Consider the following 27328-nt stretch of genomic DNA (forward strand, 5'->3'; position numbering starts at 1 on the left):
TGTGGTGACACCAAAGGTTCCTTGTCCCAGGACTTATGTTTCTTCTTCTTTTCTGTTTGGGACCAAGAACGGCTGCGTGGCATAAACGAGCCAACTCCAGCAAGTTCTGGAATATAGATCAGGCGACCTGGGGGCTCACAGACCGTGATTCTCGTGGTCATCATGTGGCAGCAGACCTTTGGCCTGGAAGGTGCCATGAAGGGGTATCCCAGGAGGGGCGACCTCGACCAGCAGACACCGAAGAAGTGGGACACTTCTCTGGCTGGGGAGGGGTAGCGGTGCCCAGAGGTGAGGGTGTGGGAGCCGCAGGGGAGGGGGGGGTGGAAGGAGAGGTGTTCGGGACGGGGGTAAGGGAGGCTAGAAGTCATGGACACAGGATGAAGACGTGCATACTTCTTACGAGCCTCAGTGTAGGTTAGACGATCAAGGGACTTATACTCCTCCTCCTAAACTGGGCAATCTGATGTATGTGGAGAATGATTGCCATGACAATTAACACACAGAAGGGGGAACACAGGAACTCCCATCATGGAGTGGACATCCACATTCACCACAGAGAGGGGCCTGCGAACAGTAGAGAGACGTGTTCAAAATTGCAAACACTTAAAACATCGCAGGTGGTGGGATGTACAGCTTCACATCACATTGATAAACCATAATCTTTACCTTCTCAGGGAGGGTATCCCCTTCAAAGGCCAGGATAAAGGCACCAGTATCAATGCGATTGTCCTTCGGATGCTTCTGAACATGCCAAACAAATTGAACACTCTGCTGTCAGAGATTATTCCGAAGTTCCTCATCAGTTTGACTGATGAGGGCCCTGTGAAAAATCACACCTTGAACCATATTCGAAGACTGGTTGGGGGGTAATGAACACAGAAATTGTGGTAAGATTGTTACAAGCACGAAGGGCTGCAGACAGGGCAGCTGAAGCAGTTTTGATGAACAACGAATCCGACTGCATCTTGCTCAGAGTCCACTTCACCAAACTTGTCTTCAATGTGTTCCACAAAAAAAATCAAAGTTTGGTATTGGTAAAAGTATCCCCATCAGTCCTGGTGCAAACCAGATAACAGGGGAAATGTTTCGCCCCCCGCCAACGAACCTGACCCTGCTCCCATGGTGTAGCCAAGGAATGGAAGGCTGAAGGGGCAGAAGAAGCAGCACTAAAAGAATCTTTTCCATGCAGAGAGTCGGCTGTAGAAAAACAGTTCTGGACATGTATGGGTTTTATTTGCATAGCGTCCGCCCTGATACCACCCTCTCCGATCAGGGGCTTTCCCCATGGGCCCAACCCAGCCACAGGGAGAGCCGGCTGGCATGACGACCATTGCCGGGAGTTCCGATGCTCCAGGATGACAAGCAACCACTCCTAGGCTTACATGAGGTGGTCACAGCTCAGGTATCAGAAGTGTGATCCCTGTGTTTTCAAGGGGCTCAACCGAAAGTTTACATAGCTACCCCACCAAATGGGCTGGCTACCATGCTGCCTATGCACCCTAGCATTAGACAATGATGTGAAGGAAAAGGTGGAAAGAACTAGGTGGGCACACGTCAGACACTAGGTAAGGTGCTCTTCCCCAAATGACACTGCAGAATAGAAATTTAGTAGTGGACGTCAAACCCCAGAGGGGGACCAGAGAATGCCGAAAGGATGTGGTAATTACGCAACAAAACCAAATTGGGAAGCGAACATAACCAGGAGGATAGCGGGGCCAACATAAACAAGGACACCAATAAATGGAGAGTAGAGGGCGAAGGGGAAGGAGCAAGGACAGGAAAGGAGGGGAAGCGCAAGGAAATGCAGCCCAGGAAAGAAGGAAGTCTGCAATAGCTCGGGGCCCTGCGCTCGCCACACACATACTCACAAAAGGACCCTGAGTCTGCTGGAGGGGGAAGGGGATCATGGGTGTAAAAGAGGACACGAGACAACAGAAGATGACATACCCCAGAAAGTGTCCTCACCCAAATAGTTGAATTTCCAGTGGAGATGCGATGACAAGAGGTTCAGGCAGTCGAATCTAAGGACACTATGGGTTGGTTGGTTGGTTGTTTGAGGTTAAAGGGACCAAACAGCAAGGTCATCAGTCCCTTGTTTCAAATAGACTCCACTCTGCTAACGGGACATCTCAGTATAGTCAGAAAATAAAACGGAAAAAGGGGAAACGTAAAAGGGCAGTCACGTTGTCATTAGTAAAAACAAATGAGGGAAGTTGGCAAGAGAATGAACCCAACACTATGCTGAAGCAGCATAGGCAAGACCACCTGTGACTTAAAAGGTACAACTGCTGTAATGCAGAAAGTACGTATGGGAATAGAAAAACTAACCAAGCCTTAAAAAGAAGGGGTAAAAACAGAGTAAAAGGGAAAGAAAAGAGGATTCCAGTCAGGGAGGTGAATCGGGAATCTCTGAACACTGCCTACAGTGGGAGACACCCAAACACTCACCGCCCTGCCCCAACACCAGAGGGAGATTAAAAACTTTAAAACTGAGAATAAAAACCACTCTCCCGGAGGAAACCTAGAACCAGAGAGACCATCCGGGAATCGTCAGCCAACATCAAAGGTAAAGTGTGGGGGAGTCTGTACTTAGCACGCAGAGCCAAAAGAAGGGGGCATTCAACCAAAATGTGGGCCACTGACTGGAAGGCTCCACAACCACATAGCGGGGGTGGCTCATCACGCAAAAGGAAACCATTGGTCAGCCTGGTATGGCCAATGCGGAGACGACACAGTGTGGTCGAGTCCTTGCGGGAGAGGCTAAAGGAAGAACGCCATGGGCCTGGATTCACCTTAATGGCACGAAGTTTATTAGACAGTGGAGTAGCCTCCCAAGAATTGGCCCATGACTGTGCAAAGTGGGATTTGATGTGAAGCCGTAAATCCGCTGCAGGAGGGGTTACAGAAAACGGGGGGTAAGTAACTGCTCCCCCAGCCAAACGATCAGCGAGCTCATTACCCGGGATACCCACATGGCCCGGGACCCATAGGAAGTCAATGGAACAAGCAGCACGGTGAAGATCAGCGAGATGGTCATGGATGGCAGAGACCAAGGGATGGCGCGAAAAACACCGGTCAATAGCAAGAAGGCCACTCAACGAGTCCGTACATAACAAAACGCGGTTGTGTTGGGATTGTTTAATAAAGGTAAGGGCCCGGGAAATTGCCATCAATTCCGCAGTAAACACCCCACATGAGGGTGGCAGTAGATGATTTTCCGTTCCAACAAAGGACGTGAAAGCATACCCAACATGATCAGCAGATTTAGAGCCATCAGTGTAAAAAACAACAGCATCCCGAAACTCCCATAAAATTTGGCGGAAAAAGGAACGGAACACCACCGGAGGAATGGAATCTTTCGGACCACGGCGGAGATCCATCCGAATTCGAGGCCGAGGAACTAACCAAGGAGGGGCGGAGGGGAGGGAGCGAGGAAGACAGGACAAAGAAGGAAGCCGAAAATCACGGTTAAGAGACGCAAGGCGCAGTCCAACCGGTAAACCCGCCCGAGGACGGGAGTCAGGCGGGCGACGTCCTTGGTCTGGGAATAGGATAGAATAGGAAGGATGAGCGGGAGAAGAACGGATAGTAAGGGCATAAGACACCAGAAGCTGGGACCGCCGAACAGAAAGGGGGGGGATCCCAGCTTCAACCAGGAGACTATCAACAGGGCTAGTAGGGAAGGCACCGGTGGCCAAACGGATACCACGATGGTGGACTGGATCCAGCACGTGCAGCGAGGAAGGAGCAGCTGAACCATAAACTTGACAACCATAGTCCAAACGTGACAGAACTAGAGCACGATAAAGACGGAGGAGGAGGGAATGGTCCGCACCCCAAGAGGAGTGGGCAAGGAAGCGAAGGACATTGAGTTTACGGAAACATCTTACCTTCAGGAGTCTGATATGGGGCAGCCAAGTGAGCTTGTTGTCGAAAAGAAGACCTAGGAAACGAAACTGTGGAACCACAGGCAATCTTTGTGCAGCGAGATAGAGCTCTGGATCAGGGTGGACCGTAGTACGGCGACAGAAGTGGACCACCCGCGATTTTAAAGGAGAGAATTGAAACCCGTGTGAGAGGGTCCATGCAGAGGCACGCCGTATAGCCACCTGGAGCTGCCGTTCTGCAGATGGCATCGAGGAGGAACTAACCCAAATGCAGAAATCATCCACATACAGGGCAGGGGCGACCAAGGGACCGACAGAGGCCACAAGTCCATCGATAGCAATGAGGAAAAGAAGGACACTCAAGACAGAACCCTGTGGGATGCCCGTCTCCTGGGTCCGTGGAGAACTAAAAGCAGTACCAACTCGAACTCTGAATGACCGATGGATCAGGAACTGGCGGATAAAAATCGGGAGTGGGCCCCGAAGACCCCACTGATGAAGGGTTAGTAAGATGTGATGGCGCCAGGCTGTGTCATAGGCCTTGCGAAGGTCAAAAAACACTGCAACCAAATGGCGGCGCTGGGAAAAAGCCTGCCGAACTGCGGATTCCAAGCGAAGCAAATGATCGATTGGAGATCGTCCCTCTCGAAACCCACACTGGTAAGGGGACAATAGATCCCGAGATTCGAGGACCCAAGTGAGCCGACGGGCTACCAGCCGTTCAAGTAACTTACAACCAACATTGGTCAAACTAATTGGCCGATAGCTGTCAACAGATAGGGGGTTCTTGCCAGGCTTAAGGACAGGAACCACAATGCTATCCCTCCACTGAGAAGGGAAGTCACCCTGGAGCCAGATACGGTTAAACACCCGAAGAAGATGGTGCCGTTGCGGAGCACTGAGATGTTGAAGCAGCTGGTTATGAATGGAATCTGGGCCAGGGGCCGTATCATGAGAAGAAGATAGAGCAGAAAGAAATTCCCAGTCAGTGAAAGGTTCGTTGTAAGATTCTGACTCACAAGTGGTGAAACATAAGGTGACAGCTTCAGCCTGCTGTTTTTGATGAAGGAAAGCAGCTGGATAGGAGGCCGACGCTGATGCCACTGCAAAATGGGTCGCAAGATGTTCTGCGAGAACTAATGGGTCCGTACAAATGCCATCTGGGAGGTGAAGGCCTGGGAGGGTGGACCGCCGATGGCAACCTTGGAGAGAGCGAAGTGTAGCCCATACCCGTGACAGAGGGACAGTGGAACCAAGGGAAGAAACGAATCGTTCCCAACATATCCGCTTGCTCTGTTTGATTAAATAACGGGCTTTAGCGCAAAGGCGCTTAAAGGTAGAAAGGCTGGCTACAGATGGGTGCCTCTTAAAGTGTTGCAAAGCTCGACGGCGATCACGGATGGCAATGGCAATGGCCGTACTCCACCACGGGACTTGCCGACGACGAAATTGTCCAGATGAGCGCGGGACAGCAAGGTTAGCAGCGCGAACAATCGCGTCAGACACGTCACGTAGGACGTCATCAATACAACCCGACAAAGAGGGAGGAAACTCGACCTGTGCAGTATATAGAGGCCAATCGGCGCGGTGGAAAGACCAACGAGGTAACCTGTCCATCGGGGAGCGGGAAGGGAGCGTGATAATCAACGGGAAATGGTCACTATCACAAATGTCGTCGTGTGGCGACCAGTGTAATGAAGGGAGGAGAGAGGGAGAAGAAAGAGAAAGATCAATGGCAGAAAAGGTACCATGACCAGCACTGAAATGAGTAGGGGAGCCATCATTAAGAAGGCACAGGTCGTGGTCTGCAATAAATTGGTCTATAAGAAGACCTCGTCTAGATGGAAAGGCACTGCCCCACAAAGGATGATGAGCATTAAAATCCCCAAGGAGGAGGAAGGGAGGAGGAAGTTGCTGAAGAAGGGTGGTTAAGGCAGCAGGTGTAAGAGTCCTGTCAGGAGGGAGATAAAGATTGCATACTGTGACTGCAGAGTCTAAGTGGACCCTAACAGCAACTGCTTCCAATGTAGTTTGGAGAGGAATCCACGTGCTAGCAATGTCTGTACGGACCAACGTACAAACGCCACCAGAAGCCCGCAAGGGTCCGACCCGATTTCGACAGAAAACACGGAACCCACGGAGGGTCGGTGAGTGAGCATCAGTAAAATGAGATTCCTGGAGAACCACACAAGCTGCTGAGTAGGATGAAAGAAGGGATTTCAATTCCGGAAGGTGGCGATAGTAGCCATTACAATTCCATTGGAGAACCACAGAACGATGGTTTAAATGCGGGCTGAACACGCTAAATCCAGTCATACCGCCGGGTCCCCACCCGTCACCGACAAGGAGGGGGCGACATCCATAAACGACAGGTCAGAATCCGGTTGTGAAGCCGGGGAAGGGACCTCCGGTGACACCAGAGGCTCTTTGTCCCGGGACTTATGTTTCTTCTTCTTTTCAGGCTGAGATCGAGGAGGGCTGTGTGGCATAATGGAGCCAGCTGCAGCAAGATCAGGAACAGAAAGAGACCGGGCGACCGGGGGGCCAATAGACCGCGGCTCTCGCGGTCGCCGCGCTGCAGCAGACCTTTGACCTGGAAGGTGCCGGGAAGGGGCATCCCGGGAGAGGCGCCCTTGACCGGCAGACGCCGAAGGAGTGGGACACTTCTCCGGCTGGGGAGGGGGAGCAGCGCCCAGAGGAGAAGGTGTGGGAGCCGCAGGGGAGTGGGGAAGGAGAGGGCTCCGGGATGTGGGGAAGGAAGGGGGAGGAAGGGATGAAGATGTAACCAAGGCGTAACTAGATGTCATGGACACAGGGTGCAATCGTGCATATTTCTTACGGGCCTCTGTGTAGCTTAAACGATCAAGAGACTTATTCTCCTTTATCTTTTTTTCTTTCTTATAGACTGGGCAATCTGCTGAACGTGGAAAATGACTACCATGACAATTTACACATACAGGAGGGGGAATACAGGGACTCCCCTCATGGAGTGGACGTCCACAGTCACCACAGAGAGGGTCCTGGGTACAGCGAGAAGACATGTGGCCTAAACGCAAGCACTTAAAACACCGCATAGGAGGTGGGATGTACGGCTTCACATCACAGCGATAGACCATAATCTTAACTTTCTCAGGAAGGGTATCCCCTTCAAAGGCCAGGATAAAGGCACCAGTATCAATACGATTATCTTTAGGACCCTTCTGAACACGCCGAACAAAGTGAACACCCCGCCGTCCGAGATTGTCCCGAAGTTCCTCATCAGTTTGAAGGATGAGGTCTCTGTGAAAAATCACACCTTGTACCATATTTAGAGACTGGTGAGGGGTAATGGACACGGGAATTGTGCCAAGATGGGTACAGGCACGAAGGGCCGCAGATTGGGCAGCCGAAGCAGTTTTTATCAGTAACGAACCCGACCGCATCTTGCTCAGGGAGTCCACTTCGCCGAACTTGTCTTCAATGTGTTCCACAAAGAATAAAGGTTTGACACTGGGGAAAGTATCTCCATCAGTCCTGGTGCAAACTAGATAACGGGGGAAAGGTTTTGCCCCTAGACGACGCGCCTGACCCTCCTCCCAGGGGGTAGCCACGGAAGGGAATGCCGAAGGGGCAAGAGAAGCAGCACTTGAGGAATCAGTACCACGCAGAGAGACGGCCGCAGAAGAGCGGCCAGAGTTTTGGACCCGTATGCGTTTCATCTGCATAGCGTCCGCCCTGATACCACCCACTCCGATCAGGGGCTCTCCTCACGGGCGCCACCCAGCCACAGCAAGGGCCGTCTGGCACGGCGGCCATTGCCGGGAGTTCCGATGCTCCAGGATGACGAGCAACCACTCCAAGGCATGCATGAGGAGGTCACAGCTCAGGTATCAGAAGTGTGATCCCTGTGTGTTCAGGGGGCTCAACCAAAAGGGTACATAGCGACCCCACCACACGGGCTGGCTACCGTGCTGGCTATGCACCCTAGCATCAGACAACGACGTAAAAGAAAAGGTGGAATGTACTAGGAGGGCACACGTCGGGGACACTAGGTAAGGTGCTCTTCCCCAAATGGCTCACACTACGGAAGAGAAATTTTGGAATGGAGGTCAAACCCCAGAGGGGGACCAAGGAATGCCAAAAGGAGGAGATGATTATGCAACAAAGCCGGAGTGTAAAACCAACAGAACCAGGAGGATAGCGGGGGCCAACATAAGCAAGAACACCAATAGAGGGAGAGGAGAGGGCGAGGGTAAAGGGGTATGGAGGGGAAAGGAGGGGAAGGGAAAGGAAATGCAGCCCGGGAGAGAAAGAAGGCTGCAATGGCTCGGGGCCCCGTGCTCGCCACGCACGTATCCACGAAAGAGTTGTGGACCCCCTGGAGGGGACACTATGGGTAACTCGTGCACCACAAAAGGCGTCCTTCCCATATGGCATGCAGTTCTGTAGAAAATCGGATGTGGCAGGTCAAACCATGAAGTGGGATCTGACACAGGGTCGAAAAGTGTGACTCCTTTTAGTCATCTCTTATGACAGGCAGAGATACGTTGGGCCTATTCTAACCCCCAGACCCGCAGGGAGGACAGGGAGTGATAGGGTATGTATAGGTTGTACAGAAAGATGTTAGGGAGGAAGGGCATGAAAGGGAGTCTGTGATCGAAAAGTGAGACAGCGTTGTAGCTTAGCGTAGATGTTATTGAATTTGTACATTGAGCAAGCAGTAAAGGAAAGAAGAAGGATAATGAAATGTAGTCTAATTAAATCAGGTGGGGCTGAGGGTATCAGGTTTGGCAACGAGAGAAACTATGAGTTTTCCCATGTGAGCAGTAAAATAGCTGATGGTGGTCGAAGTAGACAGGATATAAAATGGAGACTGGCCATGGCAAGAACAGCGTTTGTTCACATTAAATATAAATTCAAGTGTCTAGAACTCACTATGACAGTATATATACTGGGTGTAGTCATGTGTGGAAGAGAAACATCGACGATAAACAGTTTAAACAAAAAGAGAATATATGCTTTTGAGATGTGGTGCTACAGAAGAATGCCGAGGATTAGATGGGCTGATCATGTAACTAATTAATGAACAGAACTGGGGGACAAATTTACGGCACCAATTGATTAGAAGATAGAACTGGATAGGAGGACACATTCTGTTTGTACTGGAGCAGAGAGAGAAGGGAAGAGAAATAAATGTCGTAGAGCGAGACCAAGATGATATTACAGTAAGCAGATTCAGACGGAAGTAAGTTGCAGTAGTCATTCGGAGGGGAGGCTTGCAGAAGAGTCGCGTGGAGAACTGTATCAAATCAGTCTTCAGACTGACGACGACGACGACGACAACAACAAACGTATGGACTGAGTTGCCCTAAGCGAAAACTGCCCATCACGTCTCGTGAGACGCCCCACATTGGAATTCTCGTTACAAAAATTGTTTGAATGGCATGCACGTACAATACAGCGGATCGCAACTGGACACTCAATGTCCAGTTTTTTATGTAATTGCCACGATCGTAAAATACCCACTGGAAGCAGTTACGTCCATATACGGTCAGGATAATGCGGTATGGAGCGATATAAAATGAAATTGCCACAAAACTAATCACAGTAAAAGCAGATACTGCACAGATTCATTGGAAGAATCCTTAGGAAATTTAGTCCAACAAAGCACGTAACTTATAAAACCCTCGTTAGACCAATACTTTTACCCATACCAAACAGCATTCATAAAAGAAATAGAGAAGATCCAAGGAGGAGCAGCAGCAGCATGCTTCGTTACAAGTTTATTCAGTAAGCACGAAAGCTCTACTGATCAACCAACTGAAGTGGTAGAAGCTGCCAAAGGCTTTCAGTATCAAAGTGTGGCTTACTGCCAAAGTTCCGACAGCTTACATTTCTACAAGATTTAAATATTTTGCTTCCTCCTGCATAAATCTCGCGAAAACATCGTCAAGATAAAATCAGATATTCGAGCCCAATCTGAGGCTTACCATCAAGCATTCTTTCCACTAAACATTCACGACTAACAGGGAAGTGACTGGTAGGCAGAGTATCCTCCGCCACACACTGCAACGTGACTCGCGTAGTGCAGATGTAGATAACGGAGTGTATTATCAAAGTAGCTGAACAGGAATAACGAGCAGTCTGTCAGCGACTAACTAGCGCTTTTGCATGGTGGCAGACAGAATAACGCCAAGAGGCTAGTCGAGTAAGATAGGCGTGGCATCAGAACTTTTAACCATCTTTCGATGACGCTATCAGTGCCATGAAATGCTGGTATAGAGAGCCATAAGCCGCAGTACTAACATAACTACCGGTTTGTGACGGCCAAGACATTTTAGCAGAACTGTTTGCGGGAAAGCTGGTTATATTTGGCTTGTGCTATCCCTCTCGGTACATATTGTTAAACCGAATACATCACTACACTCATTTGGGGAATGCTATTTAATGCACACACAAATTTAAGATTCAGGAAACATTGTTATCAGTAAAATCCATGTCTCCCGTCGCGTGATCAACGTGTGAGCGCCATTTGTTTTACTTTATCTACACGTTAAAAGAAAAGTTTGTAGGTATCTACCGAAATATTGGAAAAAATTTGCTTGAAAACAGATAACCGTTTTTCTTAAAAAAAAAGCAAAGAGTGATTAGATTGACGAAATTTATTGTGTCTTCCACAACAAGAATGTAGCGGGTCTGCTTAGTGCACAGATTGCTAAAAGGCTTTCATCAGCAACTTTTGCTCTAAGAATCATTACTCATTTTGGGGACATCAACATTCTAAAATCAGCTTACTTCGGGTACTTTCACTCGTTAACGAGTTACAGAATAATATTCTGGGGTAATTCACCAGCCTAAAAAAAAAAAAAAAAAAAAAAAAGAAAAAAAAAAAAAAAATTAACTACTCAGAAGAGAGCAGTCAAAATCATGTGAGGGGTTCCTCCACGAACCTCATGTAGAAAACTTTTCACACAGGTATTCTGACTACAACATGTCAGTACATATACTCGAATGTAGTTAATAAAGACTATGCTCAGTATGAAAGAAATTGTTCATACCATAACTACAATACTAGAGGTAAACATCATTACATGTTGCACTAAAAAATTTATCACTTGTACAGAAGGGAGGAAAGTATGCTTCTATAAAGACTTAATGCATTGCCTAATTATATTAAATGTACAAGAGAAAATGAAACGCTGTTCAAAGGTACGTTAAAAAAATACCTGCTTGACCATCCACTGCACTCCTTAGATGAATTCTTTTCCAGAAGTAATGCCCTCCCTTAATAATAGACGTATTTAGGTTTAGTTATTAGATGGACGATACAATATTATGTTAATGTTATAGTTATAATGTTATATTGTGAATTGCTATACTAGTTAAATGACTGCTTGTAAATGAGAAAAAGTGATACTTATTAATATCTATATCATTGTAGTATATTACTATAGTGTAGCATTAATTGTACTTGTACAACTGTATTGACACCTTCCACTTCCAGGCGAATCACTCGCATGTACGGATCCATGGAATACGCATACCAAATAAAATAAAAATAAAAATCACCAGTAAAAGTTACATTGGGCGGAAAGTTTTCTAAACTCGGAAAAAATATTGAAAGTGATGACAGCAGAGTTAATGAACTATGACTTTGGACTGGCAGGGGAACTACGTGAGAGCTTGGAAATGCCAAATGAAGTATTACCTATGTAGATGCATACAGGCATTTTCTTACAAGAGGACTGTACGAACTTCTAAACTTGAGCGATATACTTTTAAAGTGGATCGAAAGCTCTTGAAAAGACGAATACTGTGATTCACAACTGGTTAATGACAGGCTTTAAACTTTTCGTGAAAGTATCCAGGCAACTTCCTAAAATTTAACGGCAAGGCGACACCGAAGCACCTAATACACTGGAAGGTAGACGCCGACATGGTTAATAGAATATGTAGGGTTGCATATAGCCTGCAATCAAGAAGCTCGAGTTGTCAGCCCTACTTTGAGTTCACATCCCAATAGCCGATTCCGCCTGTCTTGTGTTTCTAGTTGAACCCATCTGTGATTTTTGAGAAAAGTTACTGTGGTGTCACCTCCAGACTCCACACTTGCTAGGTGGTAGCTTTAAATCGGCCGCGGTCCATTAGTACATGTCGGACCCGCGTGTCGCCACTGTCAGGGATCGCAGACCAAGCGCCACCACAAGGCAGGTCTCGAGATACGGACTAGCACTCGCCCCAGTTGTACGGACGACGTAGCTAGCGACTATACTGACGAAGCCTCGCTCCTTTGCCGAGCCGATAGAATAGCCTTCAGCTAAGTCAATGGCTACGACCTAGCAAGGCGCCATTAGTAACATTGCATGTATCTAAAGAGTCGCACTTGTATCGCCACAATCTCCAGATGAACCAAAAGGATGGATTAATGTTAAGTATTCCAGAAGCTACGTACTTTTCTTTATAGCATTCATTACGTATCCTGTTTCAGACCTCACGCCTTCCTGCTTTAGCTTAGCGCATGCCTTTCGGCTTCCCCTCATTGTGTCTAGGCTGTCTTGTCTAGACGACAGTTACAATGTTGAACATCACAATACACTTCAAGACTATTTCAATATTTTTGAAATAAGCACCGCTCTTCTTCAAGAAAGAGCATCTCTACTGATGGAACAGTTATGATTAAACAAGCAAAAATATGAGCCCTCTGCATGCCGTTATCTGAAGTCTTTGAGGCACCTTTAGTAGTTCGTGAAATAAAAGGGATGTTCCGTTTTACACAACCCACTTTGCATACTATTTACATTCTTAATGCCTTGGACTATGGTAAAATTGAAGTTATTCTCACGAGGAATAATACCAGAGAAGTAGATCAAGGTGAATTAAGTCATTATACTGTTGGTCTATACAGTACATGGTAATTGAGAACTTTTTTTGATGTTCAGCTTAACGCAGTCTACAATAAACAAGACTTCCATCAAAAAGAAAAATTTGATTCTGTGGGCTCCCTCAGCAAACACTGTAGAAGGTACCACATTACACTGGCTAACACGTAACATCTATGAAAAATCGTGAAGATACTTGTGGGCATTACCTACAGGAATAGGTCCTATACTATATTTGCTAGATCAGCACGTATGTTTAATGCCGTACTTGAAAAATCCTCCAACAGCCGCTGCTATCTGAGAATAGATCCAATTCTACCTTCGCAAACGCTATTTATAGCCCTGAACTTAGCACTGTCGCCACTTACATAGAAATGAAGTTAAGAGTCATCGATGTCATTAATGCAAATTTCCCATCATATCAATGATATATCAGTTAAGATACTTTCAGCGTTTTACTGGTGTTACATGTACAGTAAATACAAGTAAGTAGCAGGGCAAACTGTTTCAGTGCAATTTATTAGTGCAGGTTGCTTACACCAGGGGCAAGTATGCATTCAGGTACGAACCTATCGTTCTCTTTTGATTGACAGGTAATAGCCCTCTGGGAATAACCCATCCTTTTGATTGACAGGTCCTTAACCTATTGCTGGCCCATCCCTCAACATCCCCCCCTCCTCCTCCTCCCCCCTCCTCCTCCTCCTCCAATGCCATCAGGAAACCTCCAAACAACTCCCTCCCCCTCACTGGATCAGGTACACTTTCAGGCCTGAGTTATTTGAATAGCCACCTCTCATCAATTTGATTGACTACTTAAATTTATGAATTAGCCCACTGAATCCTCCCCACCACCTATCCCTACCCCTACCTGGAAATTGGCGGCTCTGTGGTGAAGAGCAAGGATCTCTTGACAAAAAATTCGAGGGTTTATTGTTTCTTTATAAAAAATTCAGTTTGCAGGGGTTAGATTTCTCTTGCTTATCATTCTCTGCTGTTTGTGAAGATGCAGGTCTTGTAAAAGTAATTAAATCTATCGCTTTTTTCATTCCAGTTGTGCAAGGAATACCATCATGAAATAACCACCACATGTAATTATGCTGTTAAAAATCGTTCGATCGCAAAGCAAGCTCTGTCCTCTTGACTGCACAGAATACCACAGCACACAGTCAGGAGTCGGTTTACACAAGTGAGAGCCTGATAAGCGGCTGCTAACGCAGGTGTCTCCTCCAGCCCTGCAGCTGACAGATCAGATGTTACAGTAATCCCTGAACAAAAGCGTTTGGGGAAACTACTGTCGAAAAATATGCTCTTTTTTCTCCTCATGTCCTGCCGGGCCTGTACACACCGTAAGTCGAAGTTGGGTCGCACAGCAAACGAAGCAGTGTTTATCCAGTGAACACCTGCAGAATACCGATGCACAACAGAGCTCCATACTTCCAAGGAAAATGCCTGTTTGGGAATCGTTCCAGAAACACTGCTGCAGTCTAATTGGTTGGTTGGTTGGTTTACAACATGGAGGGGGGGGGGGTGGACCAAACCTGCTAGGTCATCGGTCCCTCGTTCCGATTAAAATATTTCCATAAGGGTGGGAGTAAAATAATCGAGACATACATAACACAGCTGGAAGGAAGGAGAAAACCACAAGAATGACAGAAGGTCAACAAACACTAAAATGGACAAAATCAAACAAGAAAACCACAGAGAGATGCAAGAAACATGTACAAGAGATCAAAACAAGAGAGCAGATTACCATGGCTGGCTGACAGAGAAACAAAAAAGGAGCAGGCAGCCACTCTGCAACACATGAAAACTTCCACCCTAAAAGCACTAAGGTGGAGGACACAGAGGGACAAAAGACATACACTGAAACTTCGATCAAATTACAAAACCCACCCTCATAAATAAAATATTAAACTAAAGCTGTTGTTGAGGCATTGTCACCCAACGCCAACGGTAGGGTGCTGGGAAATTTAAGTCTGCTTCAGAGTGGCTGAAAGTGGGCAGTCCAGCAACAGGTGGATGACCATTTGTGAGCCAAAGCCACGCTGAAGTGGGTCCTCACAGTGGAGGAGGTAACTATGCGTTAGCCATATTTGGCCAATGCAGAGCCAGCAGAGGACAACTGATTCCGTGTGAGAGGACTGTATGGAAGACTTCCACACATTCGTGGTCTCCTTAATGACACAGTTTGTTGTGCATACTGTTATGCCATTCCATCTCCCAAAGCCAAAAAACCTTGTGGCATAAGACAGAATGCAGGTCAGTTTCAGAGATACCCAACTCCACAAGTGGTTACCACGTAGCCTGTTTGGCCAGCCTGTCGGCAAGTTTCTAGCCTGGGATTCTAATGTGTCTTGGGGTCAACACAAACACCACTGAATGACCAGACCATTCCACGGCATAGATGGACTCCTGGATGGTCGCTACCAAAGGATGACGAGGGTAGCACTGGTCGATAGCTTGTAGGCTGCTCAAGGGATAAGTACACAGAAGAAACAACTCCCTAGTGCATGAACGGATGTACTCAAGAGCATCAGATATAGCCACTAGAACCTCAGTGGAAACACTGCAGCCATCAGTCAAGGAATGCTGTTCAATATGACCTCCATGGACATACACGAAGCTGACGTGACCATCAGCCATCGTGCCATAGGTGTAACCCACTTCAAGGCCTCAGTACATGTCAAGAATCGAGAGCAAGTGACAGAGCTGCAGGGTGAACCAATTCCTTTGGGCCATTGGAAAAGTCCAGGTGAAGCCGCAGCCTAAGTGTACAGCATGAGGGTATACGCAACTGGATCTCTAGTATAGGTGGTAAAGGTAAGGACTCCATTTCAGATAGAAGGGATCAGATGCGAACTGCAATTTTAAGCCCTGACTTTGATCACCGATGCAGGAGATGAACCGCCATGGGTGGGAAGGAGACAGTAATTCGGATGCGTAGGTGAACTACAAACATGTGTGACATAACTGGCGAGCTGTTTTAACTCTAGGCTTTCCCAGCGAGATCTTGACATGTCGAAGAATCGGGTCTACTGCCGGATGTTTGTGTCGCTCTGGCACAATATTTCGGCCTCGTTGCATTCTTCAGGTGCTACTTGAGACTGCCGTATTGGAGGATCTTGTCCAGTATTTATGCCCAGAGGGACAATGCTAGGGAGTGTGCAGGACGTCCTGGGGCTACATAAACCAGGCATTTACAACATCCTGTGCCAGTGTGGAAAATCATACATTGTCCAGACAACCAGGACGGTGGACGTCAGGTATAAAGAACACCAGAGGCACACCAGACTCGGACAGGCAACCAAATCTGCCATAGCAGAACACTGTCTGGAGCTCTGTCACTAAAAGGTCCCATCACTAGTCTAACGCCACAGTGGTGCATGTAGTTGAGTAAATGAAATGCTGAGGACGCTGCCAAACCATAAACCAGACTCCTATAGTAAAGGCGGGATTGAACAAAGGATCTGTAGAGCTGCAGCAGCATAGAGCGATCTGCGCCCCAGTTGGCAGTGGAGGGCATTGAGGCACTGCCAGCACTTCCGCTTAAGTTGACGAAGGTGAGGTGACCAAGTAAATCGGTCGTCTAAAATCAGTCCTAAAAATCGATATGTCTCCACTACAGTGAGGGGATTGTCAGTAAGGTAACGTTCTGGTTCCAGACGAACGGAACGACGCTGACAGAAGTGCTTCACGGCCGAAAACTGGAAGCCGTGGTATAGAGCCCATGAATGCAACTTGTAAATGGCTCCCTGTATGCGCCACTCAGGAACACTCGTGGTGGTGGAGGAATATGAAATGCAGAAGTCGTCTGCATACAGAGAGGGTGAGACTGACGGCCTGACAGCTGCTACTAGACCATTAATAGCCACTAAAAAGAGAGAGACATTCAATACAGAGCCCTATGGGACCTCATTCTCCTGGATATGGGGGTACTTTGAAACGGAGAGTAAGAAGCAACAGGAAATTCTGGATAAAAATATGGAGAAGACCATGGAATCCCCACTCTCATAATGTGGAAAGGATTAATGTCGCCAGGTGGTGTCATATGCTTTTCATAAATCAAGGAAGACAGCAACAAGGTGTTGGCGTCTGGAAAAGGCTGCTCAGATGGCAGACTCTAGAGACAAGATTATGTGGTAGAGCGACCCAAGTGGAAACCACCCTGGTTCATTCCTGGACCCAAACCAACTGCTGACACACAATACGTTCCAGCAGCTTACAAAGAACGTTGTTGAGGCTGATGGGCCGATAGCTATCCACACCAAGCGGATTTTTACCCAGTTTAAGCACTGGTATCATGGTGCTCCCCGCCAGTGTGATGGAAAGAAGCCATCACACCATATCCAGTTGAATATCACGAGGAAATGTCGCTTGTAGCCAGATGAGTTGTTTGATCATCTGACTGTGGATCCAATCTGCCCAGGAGCTGTGTCAGGGCAATGTGCATGCGAACTGAGGAGCACCGATTCTGTAAATGGGGCGTTATAGGGTTCACTCTGGCGCGTAGTGAAGGAGAGGACTTCCATCTGCCACTTGAGAGTGCGAAAGGCTGGGGCAGTTTTCCTGGGCACAGTGCTCAGCAATCTTATTTGCATCAGTAGGTAACACGCCATTGATGTTAATGGCAGAGACAGCTTTTTGGGTCTGGTACCCAAAGAGATGTCTTATCTTCATCCAGACTTGAGAAGGGGACGTATGTCACCCAATGACCGAGACATACCTCTTCCAAAACTCTTGTTTCCGTCGTTTTATAAGCTGGCAAACGCAGGCATAGAGCCACTTAAAGGCTATTAGGTGCTCTAGGGAGGGGTGCCGCTTATGTCACCAGAGCTCAGCAACGCTCTTTAATTGCCTCAGCGACTTCCGGCGACCACCAAGGGACTGTCTTTCGCCAGGGGCACCCTAAGGAAAGAGGGATCGCGTTTTAAGCCGCAGAAACGATCGTTGTAGTGACCTGCTCAACGAAAAGTTCGACGGCACCATGTGTGGGAGATTCAGCGGTGACAGATGAGGTGAAGGCTTCCCAGTTTGCCTTGTTTAAAGCTCATCTGGGTTGGCGTCTGTGGGCATGATGCAGGGGGATTGACAGGAAGATGGGGAAGTAGTCACTCCCACACAGGTTGTGTGTTCTCCAGTGGATAGATTTGAGAATGCCAGGACTGCAAACCGAGAGAACAATGGCCAAATATGTGCTACGTACCACACTGAAATGTATATGGGCACCTGTATTTAATAGGCAGAGATCGAGCTGTGACAGTAAATTTTCGACCTCCCTACCTCGGAAAGTAACCATGGTGCTACCCCACAAGATTTCATGGGCGTTAAAATATCACAAAGATAGCAAAGGTTTAGGGAATTTTTGAATCAGTGCAACCTGTGTGTCCAGGGGTCTGCACCATCTGGAGGAAGATATTCAATATAGAAAGTTATTTCCTGTGTCATCCTTATCCTGACAGCCACAGCGTCAAGAGAAGTTTGAAGGAGCAGAGGTTCACTGCATACTGAGTTTAGGACAAAGACACAAACTCCACCTGACACTATTATAGTCGCTACAGTTCCTGTAATATATCTCATAGCCATGGAGGGCAGGGGTTCTCATTGCTGGCAACCAGGTTTCCTGGAGGGCAATGCAAAAAGTAGGTGTAAAGCTAAACAGTTGCCATAGCTCAGCCAGGTGGTGAAAAGAACCGCCGAAATTCCACTGGAGGATTACGTGATCGTGAAACTGGGAAGGCATAAAACAATCAAATGAGGCAATCTACACCTCAGCGTCACCTGCTGCCACCAGATGAGTAACTGTGCACTCGACATCCATTGTGTCGAAGGGCCCAGAGAGATCAAGGCCCGCAGTGGACGCCAGAATCTCCACCTCATCCTCAGACACAGAGCTTGTAGTTAGTAGTAGTGGTGGTGGTGGTGGTGGTGTGCCACTGCAGTGCCTAGGCTCTTGGGGGTCTTTTTCTTTTTAAGTTTCTGTCACTGCTCTGGTCCAGATGGGAGGGCTTCACTGCTTCTGTCTCAGGGACAGAAGCCCTACAATTAGCTACCTATGGTTGCTTCAGCCACTGGCAGATATCAGCTTTGCCAACAGTAGGAACCTGGGAAGGACCAAAGGGCGAGAGGAGCCTAAGAAGACTTACGCTTCTCCAGCTGAGAAGTAGAGGGCTGTGCAGGAGCAACAGGGAGGGAAGTGCCCCCTACAATCAAGGTGTCAGGTGGGGTCTGACAGCTCAGAGCCAACTGTACAAAGCAGAACAGTCGAATAGAGGATGGTAAAACTTGTAGCAGTGGCGTATGTTGATATATGCACAGGATGTAGCCTCTCATACTTTCTCTTAGCGTCAGTGCAGGTCAGTCGGTCCAGGCTCTTGTATTCCATTACTATTCTTTCTTTCTGAAGAATCTTTTAGTCTTGCGAGCAAGGCGAATGGTGTTCTCTGCAGCGGACACAGATGGGATGCAGGGCACAGTGAGTATCGGGATGTGAAGGACGTCCACAACCCTGACAGGTGATGCTGGAAGTACAGCGGGAAGACATATGGTGTAACTTCCAGCACTTAAAGCACCACATCGGGGAAGGGATGTATGGCTTTACATCACAGTTTTAGACCGTCACCTTGACCTCGGTTAATGTGTCACCCTCGAAGGCCAAGATGAAGTCACCGGTAGCAACCCGATTATCCCTCAGACTCCAGTGGACGCGCCAGACGAAATGGACACTTCGTCGCTCTAAATTGGCGCGCAGCTCATCGTCGTCACACTGCAAAGAAGGTCCCTGTGAAACATGCTACACTGGACCATGTTTAAGCTCTTATGGGGCGTGATGGAAACAAACATCTCTGAGCGTGTCACAGGCGAGTAGTGCCCCTAACTATGCAGGGGTAGCTCTTTTGATGATGACCGACCATGACTGCATTTTGGACGAGCCCTCCACCTCCATCAAACTTGTCCTCTAAATGCTCCACACAAAAAACTGTGGTTTCATTGAAAGGAAAGACTTCCATCCACTCTCCTACATATGAGGTACCAGGGCGAATAAGCTTCACTGTCATCCTTAACCTTGCATTCCTCCCATGGTGTGGACGAGGGGGGACTATTTGGGGTCATATTCCTTAGCACTGAAGTTAGACCTTTATTGCTTGGAGACTGTTCGACCACCAGCAAGAGATGACGTACTATCTTTCATGGTGTGTCATCCGCCCTAATGCCAGCCACTCCAACCAGGGGCCCTACCTAAGGCACCACCCATGGCTTTACGCCATAACTAATAGGTGTACACAACACATGTCTTCTTGTTTTATAAATTGAAAAAAATTTATCCACCTGACGTAATTTAAATGTTTTAATAATAATTACAGACTCACAAGGAGTGAACATGGAAATTTTATCACTTGCTGGCAGATATGAAATAAGTCGGATGACAATGTAAGAATTTTACTTACGTTTCATTTTATGTAATTCTTATGCAAATTTGAAGTGGTTTACTTCCCTTTAACTTTACATACGTAGTTCACGTAGATGACGCCATGCAACCAACTGATGTGTTCTACATACAGCCTGCCTTCTGCAAACAGTAGTATTCAATGAACTGTTGATGAAGCCTGACCAACAGGCATTACAAGCATTGAGCGAAAATAATAGTGGTATGTAATATACAAACAATATGGGTTAAGCCATTACTTTTAACTTTTTGCGACATTTAATTGTGTACTACTTGTATTCTTAGGATTGAGAATGGCTAGTTTCTAGCCGAAATCTAAATCTGCACAATAAATCTTAAAAACGATGACTGATCGCTGCAATCTATAATTTAGAAGTCAATGTAACAGTCGCTGAGTGCAACAGCTTTCTGAATGGAAGGTAACCTGAATTGTTCTGAATAACGTTCTGCAATTTGTGTACTGGGGTAATAAGAATATCCGAGAATTGAAAGGTGTACAAGTCAGTCCTCCAGATACTCTAGACCGAGAAAACTCATCAGCTATGTTCTGTCTGCATACAGTTTTAACTATCTACCTATAAACTACGTGGAGACTTGTAGACGATATAATTATTATACAGAAGTGTTATGTCAAAGCATTTCTCGCGCTAGAACATTGTTCTCCACAATATCGTCCGGTATAGATATTGCAGAATTAGGGTTGGTTGACAATGTTATACCACAAACTCTAAGAAAAAGAGCTAATGTCAGACTTATGCCATTCCCCATTCAAGAAATATCTTTAAGTGCAGTTAATGTGTTATACACACGGAAAAGGAAACTGGAAACGGAGGACATCTGAGTAAAAGGAAAATTTAAGTGTATGGATAAAACAACTGCCATAAAGGAAGAATATAAGATGCAACTGGAAAAGGAAGAAACTATTGTGGATGTGCAATCCAGGTTGACATGGGTTTAAACACTCTGGAGTAACCTAGCTACAACTGGGAATACAAGATAATAGTATTTACAGTGAAGAGCAGTGGTAACTGGCCTTATGATGGCTGGCCGAAAAAAACGCTTTGGAGGACGTTTCCTATGTTAAAGGACACACGAAAAATCTGTTTATCGAACTCCATTCCTCCTTGGTTCTGTTTGAAAAGGATGACACTATGTCGAAATGTCGTGAGCTTTGTGTCCTACACTTAGCAAAAGGACAACTGTTTTCAGAGCTTAAAACCGATGGAAAAACTACCTTTAATGGCAACTCGTTTGCAAGAGTTGTAAACTTAAAGTTCTATACCGAAATTCCAGACGAACGTGCAGTAGAAGAACTGGCAGCTACACTGAGGAAGATGTGGAGAGCTGTAACAGCATTATGCAGTAAATAAGAGGAAAAAATTAAAACCACAGAATGCTCTCATCTAGAAGAACTGCCAGAAAGAGCAGAATTAATTGTTAATAGGAAAAGAAATTAGATATATACTAGAATTCGAGAGCATACCTTCTCTGTATTTGTCAGACTACTGTCTGGAGAAATAGAAGATTCAAATGTGGATTTCAGTTGTAAGATAAAATTAAATTGAACATTATTAAACCTACATGTAACAAAAGTAAGGTAAGTTTTTTCTGTATGTAAATGTATATCCAAGAGTTAATAAAGGTTTTGTTCTAGAATATTGACTTGTCTTATTCACTAACCTACCAAAAATCCTGCAGTATTTCCTTTATACATTGATCGATGTCCATGTATTTCGGATGTAGAAGTGTCTAGTCAGGTGACCTTGAAAAGTAATTGACAGTGTAGTAACCCCCTCTTATTTATATGAGATTCAGCTATTCAAAGACCTCAGGCCTGAAAGTACCTGTATCAGTGAAGGGGTGAGGTGTAGTTTGGAGGTTTTCTGAGGGGGAGGGGACGGGAGGGGAGGGGAACAATAGGATAAGGACCTGCCAATCAAAAGAATGGGTTATCTACCTGGCACTCAAAAGAGAATATATTTGCACCTGAGTGTATACTTGCCCCTGATGTAGGCAACCCACACTAGCAAACGAACAGTTTGCCTTACTACTTGCCAGATCTAACTTCACATATAACGCCAGTAACGTGCTGAAAGTATATTAACTGATAATACTGTTGATATGACTCAAACTTGCGTTAATGACATTTGAATTCTTAACTTAGTTTCTATCTAAGCGGCGAAAGCGCTAAGTTCAGTCCTATAAATAGCGTTTCCGAAGGTAGAACTGGATCTATTCTCGGCTAGCGGCGGCTGTTTGTTTTCAAGTACGGCATTAAACATATGCGCTGATCTAGCAATACAGGATAGGCCCTGTTGCTGTAGATCTTGCCCACATGTATTTTCACGAACTTTCACAGATGGTTTACGTGTTAGCCAGCGTACTATGGTGCACTCTTTTACAGCATTTACTGAGGAAGCCCACGGAATCAAATGTCTCTTTGATGGAACTCCTGTTACGGTACACTGCTTTAAGCTACCCAGCAAAACCAAGTTGGGATGTTCTGAATTACCATGTACTGTATCGACCAACAGTATTCTGACTTAATTCACCTTGGAAATACAGTTTGAGAATTCTATGATACGAGAGTTCACGAATATTGAAAACGCATAAATGAAGTTTTGTAAATAGCGAAGGGCCTCAAATTTAGTGTAATGGTTGCAGCGAGACAAACTGCGCACAATGAAAATAGGTATTCTAGCAGCACTGGATGTTAGAATATACGGAGCAACTGAATAAGTATAAAAGTTATACGCGACCCTTACAGCTACCAAAATGCATTAAATTTGATAAGTTCCATATTGAGAGTTTGCAAACCAATGAAGTTCATTTCTGCATTGACAGATCTTCAACATCAAAGAACTCTGAAATAACTGTAATAATAGACAGTAACAAACCATAGTCTGGGGTCACAGGACCGTCATACTATTCTCTGTCCAAATTTTCATGTAGGCGTGCTGTGTACAATTTTTAGCGTAACACGCAACGCTGACAAACTTTAGGTAAGTATCGTTCTTTACGTTCAAGCAAAAGCAATAATTCCTCGGAGCACTGAGTTCGTGAATTCATTTTGACGCTACTTAGCGTTCTTTTTGACAGCGTCTGGATGTCATTAGCGGCGGCCGTTGCACGGTTACCAATAAACAGTAACTTTCAGTAATGTTACTCCAAGTAAAACGTACGAAGTATTAGCATTTCGAAGCAGTTTATGTCTAATAAAAGCCTTCTGTTACAATAATTAACTTTTTTTACAGAAATAGCAGGGAACCTGCCAATGGCAGCAAATTTATGACCCTGCGTAAAGATCACGTCGTTTACTGTAGCCTTTGCTACTTCGCTAGTTCTGCCTACGGTTTACTCTCTACAACGAGGACAACTACATTAGTATCTGCACTCGCCAGTGTACGTTGCTAACAAGCCGATCACGAAACAAGGTGTGAGTGGCAATTTGTCAACTCCCGTTCAGACGCTGGAACACGCCGTACGAGGCGTCTTCCCACTTTAAAAATGCAGTGAGAAAATTCACCTCTTTTTACTACTTCATTTTCGTTGTTATGTTTGGATGAAATAAAACGCTAAGCAGCTGCAGCAATGACCATTTCCTTGAGCAGGTGGGCCATATTAACTGATTATACGCTCATTTTCTCTTGCGTGTTTTCTACGATCGTCCGTGGCAGAACTGTGTCGTGAACTTCAATAGTTATCAGAAAAAGAACTTCGTGGCTTTTTTTTTTTGCTTCAGCAGCGGGATATAGTTTAAATTCTCTACCTCTGAATTTCCCCGCTATCAGTTCTTAGTTTAGTCGGACCTGTGGCTCCGAATGCTTATAAATATTCAACCTATGTTCTTTCAGTCATCCGGTAAAATTTATCGAATTCTGTTGTTCTGCTTCAAAAACATGGCATTTTGATGTTACTGTGAATTCTTCCTATACAGTAAATGGAAAGGAAATTCAATTAGCTATTAGAAGTGACTACGAAGGACTAAGTATTGTGAAATAGGTTCACCTGTTCCTTCAATAAGGAAAGTTTCAGATTTAGGCTCTAAATATTTAGAACGCCGTTACGCGTTTAATTACGTAGCACTTTCTCCTTATGAAAATTTTGTCATTGCTGACATTTCGTAAATATGACAGTTTTATGTTATGGGTATAGTTGGGATACTAATACTGCATTTTTTACTTTTTATCATCTGTGCTGATTAAATGGTTCGTAACATTTCACCACAAAGGCCTAACGTGGTTACCGACACGGCCCTGCTGAGTTAGGACATAGGACACGTGATGGTAACCCGTCTGATGTCTCCTTTAAGCTCCTCGTTCCTTTTCGCGCTATTAGATTAGGCTGTTTGACTCTTCACAGACGAATCAAGACGCTCCACAATAAACACCCATGACTTATCTAGACTCGCATTTAAGACACTTACCAAAGTTACCATTGTACATGAAGGAAGAAAAGTCATTTGTAATTAGGCAACCGGCTCTACCACACAAGGGCTCTGTGGCAACCATAAAACATACATGCCGTACAACTCAACGGGTGGGAGGGGGGGGGGGGGGGGGGGAGAAGAGAGAGAGAAAACTGAGCATAACATCTTATGCTCATTCGCGTGTAACTGTGTTACTCTGTTCGTAAAGGGAAATTAATTTATCCCTCTATCCACTGAACTGCAGACCTCGCGCTATGAGTAAACAAACAAGATATCGTGCGGACGTTAAGTCTTAACATACATTCGCTGAACAAAATTGGAAACTGCTCATGCACAGGAAGGTAGAGTTACTCGATAAGTATAATTGACATCTTTCATCATGCGAAAAACTAGAAATTTGGGGTAGAAATTTTCAATATTCGGAGCATAGTAGCCACTGAAAAAAAAAAAAAAAAAAAAAAAAAAAAAAAAAAAAAAAAAAAAACCAACAAAAACGTTTTCCGATGTTTACAGCAGAGCAAATTCGTAGGACTCCCAAGTTGCAGATGAATGCAAAAGCAGGCTCTACAGATAGATCCTAAAGCGTGTTGCGCGAAGACACCAGGACACTAATATGCGAGACAACCATGCAATGCGGCGCATGCGTATTGCTTTCAGATAAACATAGCGCTGTCTTACTTCAGTTCCGGCATGTTGGTCCGCAATTTTCGGGGCTTGCAGCTCAACTGACATACGAAAGCGTGTGGGATGCGCGTTATTGAGGCGGCTGGCGACGGCAGAGCCACCTACCGCGCGTTTTGCGCATGCTCCCCCTCTCTTTTCGATCTTCAGCGCCAGGCGCAAAACTCACCCGACTATATTATCTGTCATCTGTCATAGCTGCCGCTGACGGTGGGAAGATGCGCACTATCGGAGAGGCTCACAAGTTTATCTGTAGGTGCTGCAAGGACGAGACATAAGACGATGACTCGCCTTGCGACGAACATGGAACAATTAATTGAATAGGATGACATAGGGATATTTAACACAGATTCGCTGACGTCAAGCTACATTCGGTAATTTTCAGCTTCTAGGCCTTCGCGTAGGATCTGTCTAAAAAACTGTAGGAGGCAATGAGCGCAATTGCTATAATTGAGGTTTCTGACGTATATATTGCGTATCGGCTTTATGTGTCTTGTTCTCGAAACTTTGACCGGATGAAACAACGCAGATGCCAACGTGCTGGCTCTACAGGCAGGATTTTAAGAACGTGATTGTGCGTTGCTGCTAATTTACTGCATTGATAGGTTTCCAGATAGTGTTAGTCGTAATTTCATACTTATCGCTGACGAGGACGTTATCTATTACAAATTTGCTTGATAGAAATTGTAGTTTTCTCAAGTTAGATCTACTAAAATATCAACCTACTGAAAAAGCTATCTTTAGCTCGTTATGAAGAAAATTTGTAATCTATAAACGTGAACCACACGATAAATGATTCACGGCCTGCAATGCGTAGTGATATGAAGTGGATCCAGTTCCATCACACTAGCTCCTAGGAACAGTAAATGGCAGGTTTAGATACATTTCTGCGATGAAACTGAGAAACAACAGCATACCATTTAAAAAAATTGCTTCAAAACACTGTGTATAGTATATTAGTGTGACTGTAGATTGCTTGTCTAACTGCTTCCAGGGGCAGCAAAAAATTTGATTTTCAGTATTTCATTAAGTGCTGACCGAATTTAAAATGTTGAAGTTTAACAACGTAAGTCAAGCATTAACGTTAGAAGTTGTTTAAATGTTCTGAGGCAGCGTAACTCAACGATGTGCAACTTAGCTAGATTACGTATATTCATATCTGAGAATGAGAGCACTTAGCGACTTGCAACAAACTTTATACATAATTTCAAACCTTTCTGAAATTTTTTTCTGCCTGAGATCCCAGCAAAAAATAATGAAAGGAAAATAAATTACGATTCACTACATTTTCGCTGCTCAAGGGTGAAGATGCAGCATCAGGCATGACGTTTTACCACATTATGTCTTTATTGCTAAACACATTCGCAACACATTTTGAAACAGTATCAACATACACCTCAAACACCACATGTACCTTAACAATTAAGTCACTATACGACGCATAGTTAAGGAGGTATAACGTCGTAAATATTGAGATGCGTGAAAAACTTTTTCGTAGAAGTACTCGGACGTTTACTGCTGTTTTATACGTGGGAGGAGGGGGTCACTGGTGACGTTATGTGCTGGAAAACTGATTAAGTACGACTGATGTACATCAGATTGTATCAACAACAGACGTCGTAGATTTGTTTGAATGACAGTATGTAAAAGAAATACTGAAGACTGTCAAGAGGTGTGCCGGCCTATGTGCCCGAGCGGTTCTAGGCGCTTCAGTCCGGAACCGCGCTGCTGCTGCGGTCCCAGGTTCAAATCTTGCCTCGGGCATGAATGTGTGTGATGTCCTTAGGTTAGTTAGGCTTAAGTAGTTCTAAGTCTAGGGGACTGATGACCTCGGATGTTAAGTCCCTTAGTGCTTAGATCCATTGGAACCATTTTATCTCAAGAGGTGTCTTAGGAATTCCAAAGACTGCTTTTAGCGCAGAATGTCAACATGTGCTTCTGGAACCTACTTATTGATACGTAGAGATCGAAGATAAAACTATATTAACAGTACCTCACACAGAGCGGTATGAGTAAGTTATTCTCCCGA

At 45.5% G+C, this 27328-nt stretch overlaps 1 pseudogene; it reads right to left on the bottom strand.

Moving 5' to 3' along the window:
* LOC124711114 overlaps positions 1-25391 on the bottom strand; it is a 206826-nt pseudogene extending 181435 nt beyond the window's left edge.
* Positions 25392-27328: the final 1937 nt, after the last annotated feature.

This window comes from Schistocerca piceifrons, chromosome 8 (genome assembly GCF_021461385.2).
Source record: "Schistocerca piceifrons isolate TAMUIC-IGC-003096 chromosome 8, iqSchPice1.1, whole genome shotgun sequence".
NCBI lineage: Eukaryota > Metazoa > Arthropoda > Insecta > Orthoptera > Acrididae > Schistocerca > Schistocerca piceifrons.